At 33.7% G+C, this 6795-nt stretch overlaps 2 long non-coding RNA genes across 2 annotated transcripts; one reads left to right on the top strand and one right to left on the bottom strand.

The window, feature by feature from the left end:
• Nucleotides 1-5131: 5131 nt before the first annotated feature.
• Nucleotides 5132-6750, bottom strand: LOC104265375. The gene is made up of 2 exons (XR_717115.2): nucleotides 6204-6750; nucleotides 5132-5558 (listed from the first exon to the last, which is right to left on the bottom strand). It is a non-coding gene; the product is annotated as an uncharacterized LOC104265375 (long non-coding RNA).
• LOC100185921 lies at nucleotides 5266-6112 on the top strand. Its single transcript, XR_182032.1, has 3 exons — nucleotides 5266-5566; nucleotides 5933-5983; nucleotides 6057-6112. It is a non-coding gene; the product is annotated as an uncharacterized LOC100185921 (long non-coding RNA).
• Nucleotides 6751-6795: the final 45 nt, after the last annotated feature.

A 6795-nucleotide genomic window follows, 5' to 3' on the forward strand; every position in this document is an offset into this window, starting at 1 on the left:
AATATAGGTATTCCTGACAACATTTTGCACATATGAAATAAAGTGTATCTTGCAAGCGGAATAAATATTTTATCGATGTTGTGAAAAATGGCAATCACGTGACCACCACTTCATGCGCATGCGCAGTTTGTAAAATGAGAACGATTTTTTCGGGGAACGATTTTTTTGCGACACCGGGTCTTTATGAAATCGGAAAACGCGAACATCTTATCTGCTAGTACTTAAGCAGTTTGGAGCTGCATGTCCACTCATGTTGGATTATAAATGTAGTAAAGAATGGCTCTGTAGATTCGTAGGTATGATCATATACTATTATGTAAACTAAGCTGATTGCTGCTAATCTTAATCCACAACGTAAAGTACCCTGTTAAACCACACTGTACGCCAAAAACCAGTCAAAATACTAATTTACTCCACATTAATTCCTAGATTTTATATTATATAACAAGATTTATATTATAAATTATATTTTAAATGTTAAAACAACCGCTATACGTGTTTTCTAGCTTTGTATTGCTTACAAGAACTATATAAACATACGCCGACCATGCATTTGTATAGGCGATTCACGCTCTGTGGGCTCCGTAATGGCGGACACGAGCGCCGTTTCCTAACTTGGTCTATACTAACTTTGAATAAAACCAGAGATACATAAATGTTTATGTATCTCTGATTAAACCAATGTGGAGGAAGACGAAACAAAAAATCAAAATATACTTGTATTAATATAACAGATAAATGTTCAGTAACCCGATCGGTAACAAACGAGATCTAAATACACTACCGCTACCACCCAGAGTTCGTATATAAACAGACTCTGCTACCACCTAAAGACAAGAGATCAAAAATCTAATGCGTGAGCACGTTAATGAAGCTAATTAGCATAGTATTAATTAACCCTTTTACTACAACGGTCGACTAAGCTCGATCAAAAACTTTTAATGCGTTCTCACTTAAATAGAAATAGTTTGATTCAGGCGTGAATCGATGTGAGGATTCCTTATCTCACCAACATGTCCCCTCTCAAATTCCCAGACAATATAACCGCTGTCTCGACAGTGCTGTTACTAGATCTATTGGCCTAACGGTTATAGCGCGTGCTTTACTAACGTCATGTCCCGGGTTCGATCCTCGCCTGCCGTAACTATTATTTTGGAATTGTTTTATTTAATAAGAGATATAGACTAATACTATATATACTTTTTATTTATATTTGCATACTAACGTAAATAAAGTCAAAAGTTACCGATTACTGCGTTACCAACAAGTTCCCGATGCATGGCAGTTTACTTGACTCGCAAGCGTTAACTTACAATCAATAAGTACTCATGGACGATTTATACCCTATGGTTTATAAGGCTAAGCTTAGTTTAAATTATTGTATCGAATACAGTCGATTAGTCAATGTTAAAGTACATTTTAAAGACGAATTAACGCCTTAAACAAACAGAAATGTAATCGTTTATTACTCGCTAATTAGACGATCATATGCAATATGGTTTATAAAACTATTCGTAGTTCAAAATACTTTCGTTAATTAAACGGTTTCAATTCTGAAAATTTAATCTAAAAATTAAAATATATATTATGATTTAATTTCAATCAAGAGATTAAAGAATAAATGCTAGAATTAAAAAAAAAATGGCGAAAATAGTCGTTCGAAAAACAACAACAACAACAACAGGAACAACTGTTCGACAATCTACATAACCACTAACGTGCTCAGAAAAATTATCTATATGACCACTAACGTGCTCAAAAAAACAGAAAAAAAACACTACCGCTACCCATTTAAAGAAAAATAAAAACAACATTTCATATCGTTGTGATGCAAAATCAAATCAAAAATGAATTTTCAGAAAATATTTCATTTTCAAAAGTTGTAAATTGCGTCTTTAATTTCGGTATGTTGATCAACACAGGATAAATATAACGTAGAGAACATAAAATACGCCAAAATTGGTGTCAAAAAATGACGTGGTGCAAATTTAAAGTCAACAACGAAAAAAATAAAACGCAGGGGTGTGCTATGCTTCCTTGGACAAGACATTTAGCGGCAATTGCTTCAACCCAATTGTCACTAATTGGTTGTTTAAACTATCAACCATATATTTAAAAAATGAGAGAAAAATAGTAAGTTACATTCATTCATTCACATTCATTCAGTCATTTGCACTGAAGATAATTTATGAGAAGTGGCTTGTAAGAAAACAGTGTATAGCTGTAACTTTTTTTTAGCGGCCCAGTGTAGCTGTAACTCCAACAATTACTATTTTACTGACTGTCTAGCGCCACCGTCTGATTGGCCTTTATAATGCCTTTCTCCTGTCTGTTAAGCGAACGCCGTTTTCTAGTCTACTTTATCAGTATAGGTTAAGGGCTTGCATGATTCTGTTAGAATCGCCATTTAAGCGTAAGTGTTTAGATTTAGTAATGCGTTCAGCTAATAACATTGTTTTATTTGTTAGCGACTAAACATAACTGTTTTTAATCTCTCTCTGTTTCTGTCTATCTCTCTCTTGGGCTGTCTCTCTGGCAATCTGGCTAATTTGGTTGTGACTTTGGTTATTGTTGGAATCTGGCTATCGTTTATGATTTGCGTATAGTCAATACACCATACACATATTCATGAGAGAAGAGCATTATTACAGCCGCATATTTACCGCTAAAAAAGCAGCCCCATTCGAAAACGTAAACCTTGTAAAGCTAATATCTATGTTTGGTTATTACAAGTTCATATACATTTGCAGTATACAATATTTACCAATTGATGTTCAAACATTACCCGTTTCATGCATAATATAATGTAGGTAACATGTTAAAAGCCAAAACTATAGGACAAGGGAAAAATGTTTAAACTTATATTTTAAAGCGTACAATATTACTTTGTGTGATTTACGTGTATTCCTAATAATAAATTTACTTAATAATTAAAATAATAATGATTTAAATTGTCCCGTCTTACCCTATGTGTTTTCGAACTTGTAAAATTTCACCTGTTGTGCGAATCGCTAAATATCTCCTCGTGTGTTTTATTATATTTTTCCTAATTGTTGTCATTTAATAAAGCAATGGTAGTACTATATTTCCTAGTATATCCCAAAAACCGTGATGTATTTTGATTTTGGAAATATTGGGCCATATATACTTAAGTGTTCCATCTTTCCCACGCTGTACTATAAGTTAGGCTCTCTTGTTCATTTCATTCCTTCCTCCCCTTGTTACTGTTTGGTTACTACTAGCTTTGCGAAGTATATCTGTAACGTTAAGTCATTGCCACTAGATTTATTTCATGCCTTTTTCCGTTTTGTGGCGTTTCGAGTATATAACTTCACGATTTTCTTTCACTTCGGTTTATTTACATCCTTCCTCGAGTCATCACGTGGGCGAGAGCAGCTACATCTCCCATTGTCTCGCACCTGTGACGACATATAGTCGCCATCAATTTGGATCTTTCAGCAATGCATCTTAACATTGCAATGTAAAAACACGCACAGCAGCTGCAAAGACGCTTGAATGCAGTGTTGGCATGGCTGACTCGATTTCAGTGAAAATCTTTAGTGTATTCAACATATCGTTTCTAAGTTTCAGAAAAAAACTGTAAAAACACGATTGCTTCCTTTATTCGACAATTTCAGTTTTCTTTGTCATGTGATGCCTGCTAGACTAATCGATTAAGCCATATGTGATGGGAACAGTTTGTTTTTAACGCCGCAGAAGTCTTTTGATGCTTAATGGTGCATATAGCCTATTCTTACTTTTGCATTGAAAGTGTATTAAAACAAACTATATTAAAAACCGGTGTTAATGGAAAAAGAATTTTTCATTTGGTGAAAATAAGTGTAATAGAAGGATGGTAATTTTAAATGCTTTAATCAAATTAAACCAACTTTGTGAACTGCTACTATAGGACGCTGTTTGGAAATCGCTAGATAACTCACCTCGTGTTTAACATACAAAGGGTGGGGTAAGGGCACCTTAAGCACCTTATATCCAAATATGGAAGTCGTGAGAATAAGGTATTGTAATTCTTTAAATGTTCTTTGTTTACCACCAAATGGGTCGAAGAAATAGAATGAAAAGGTGTCCTATCTTCGCCCACCCTACTATATTTATTTTATGTGTTGTCAAATAATAAGGGTATGATATAGTGGGGTGGGAGAAGATGGGACACCTTTTCATTCTATTTTCTATTTCCATTTGGAAGTAAACTAAGAACATTCAAAGAAATATAAAACTGAATTCTCACGTCTCCAATAGACTATTGTTGATTGTTTAAAAACGATCAGGATATTTGGATATTCTGTGCTAAATGTGTCCCATTTTCCCCCATCCTACTATATTACAAATTCATGGTATCACCCAAATAAAAACCTTTATATATTTTTAATTTTTGAATATTGGACAATGGACTTAAGTATCCTGCAGCACTATATACATATATTTGCAAATGGCATGTGAATATTGTTGGTTCAGATAATTTTGGTTTAACCATGCAACGAAAACACAAGAATATCATAACAGTAAATCTTTGTCGGTTAAGCTCTTAGGAATCGATGTAAAACTTCTAAAACCTTTTTCATTCTAACGCCGCCATCGTAACAAAAAAAGAATTTCGCAGAAATATTAAGTCCTTTATTTTTCGGTAAATTAATGGATCACGTGACAATTCCGGTAATCATTGTCACGTCATCCCTGCTAGACTAATGGATTAAACCATATGTGAAAGAAATAGTTCGATTTCAGTACAACAAAATATGGTAATGCCCAAAAGTGCGTATAGTTACTTTGCATTGAAAGTCTATTAAAATACATATACAGGCGTATCGTCAATAATGTATTTGAATAACATAAAATATAGCGTTTAACACAATTTTGGTCGGTTCAAGGCCTTTATACTTGAATAATGCTAACTAGTAGGGTGGGGTAAAAAAGAAATTTCTAGTACAATTTTAGTACAAATTTATGGTAGGCCTATCACCCCAAAGTCGTCATGTATTTTGAAATTAAAATATTGGGAAATATGCTTAAATGTTCCACCACACCATACACATATTTGCAAATGGATTGTATATTGTTAAGTATGCTTAAATAGTGTATGCTATAAAGAAAACGGTATAACTATAGCCTGTCCAGAACAATTTGTATTTATTTTAATATAACGTATGGTTACTTAAGGAGGATAAGTGTAAAGAACGGGTGCTTGTGAAACAATAGTATGTTGTTTTTTTCTGTAGATAAATTGAGCATCTCTAAGAAACCATTCATGATTCTTTTACCATGAAAAAGAAAAAAAGATTTTTCGCAAAGAGAGAAAGAACGTGCTTTACAAGAGAAAATAAAAGAAAAAGAACCTCGACTTTTGAGGACATAAAAGATGGAGATGATCGTTCATATTTTCATCTTCTTTAAGTAAGCAAAGATAAATCATCATGAATCGCAAAGTTCTTCTTCTCCTCATCTTGGTTCTCGTCACCGTTCAGCTCTCGGGTGCAAACGCAGATAAGGCTGATAATGTGTGGTCAACTTGGAGATGGGATCAAGAAGCGGCGAAAACACTGAGAGAGTAAGTTGTTTAATGCGTTTTACCGCCGGCTAGATAATGGAAAGGGTAATAAACGTCTCGCGTTGTTGCCTTTTTGTCATACACCTTGTGCCCGCATACGTGTTACACAACTAATGTAATTTTGTAGGTAATTATTAAAAAAAGTAACGTATTTGTTTATGGGTCTCAAATTAGACAACTCATAAATATTTACTAAAAAAATACGCTTTTAGAATCTAGCGTGAGGACATATGGGTTTGGTAACCAGTTTTTAATAACATTAACAGCCCAGCTTTCCAAAACAAAATTAACTAATCCAATATTTGATCACTATAGAGCGAAATGCTTTCCCAACCAATATCTTTATAACCTTTATCTTTATCATAGTGAACTTCAAGACAGCTATTATGATCAATTCGGTAATGATGAATTGCAATGGTAAGTTTAGAATCCTTCTACTGTTAAAATGATGTTCGACCGGAAATATTTTAATACTTATTCTCTGTTTCAGAACTTCATGACTTTTGCGTACTGCTGCTTGACGCAAATAAAAAATAACGAACATTATTGGTGTCTTTTTTCATAAATCTTTGCTACCTAAAATTTAGCTAGAAGGTATATCATAAAACGTTTAGGAAATTTCATCTATAGGCTATACCTTAGCATGATTGAACGTAGGCATAGTTCTGAGTGAAGCTGACACATCACATGCACAGAACATAGCATATAATGTTATATATTTTTTCAAATGCAACAGCAAAATTCAAACTAAATAAAACAACAAAGGGAAGGAATTCAAACCAAAACGACAGTCGCTATAAAATACGTGCATGCAAATTGAATTAAAAGAAAGGCATTAAATGAAAATCGTGGCTGCCAAACGAAATATGAGCACGTTGTTTTTTCTTTAAATATCACAAAATTTACTGACTTTATAGAGTGTAAAGATATGACAGGGAGATAATAAGATACTTCTATAAGTCACCCATTACGGATACCTTTTTTGTTTTGTTTGCCAAACCTTTAAGGGTTTGTTTTTAATTTTATAATTTATATCTAAAGGGTAATTCAAACATATCATACTGATATAATAACAAGGTAATTACCCTGTTTACAAAACGTTTTTAGTCGTTTTCTGAGTCGAGTCCTCCGTAGTGAAGGCGACCGATCCTTAATCCGCATAGACTATAATGGTTTACGGGTCGGATTTAGCGATCGAATCAGCGGGAATGTCTGTAGGCTATAGGCCA

The sequence above is a fragment of the Ciona intestinalis genome, chromosome 2 (genome assembly GCF_000224145.3).
Source record: "Ciona intestinalis chromosome 2, KH, whole genome shotgun sequence".
Classification (NCBI taxonomy): domain Eukaryota; kingdom Metazoa; phylum Chordata; class Ascidiacea; order Phlebobranchia; family Cionidae; genus Ciona; species Ciona intestinalis.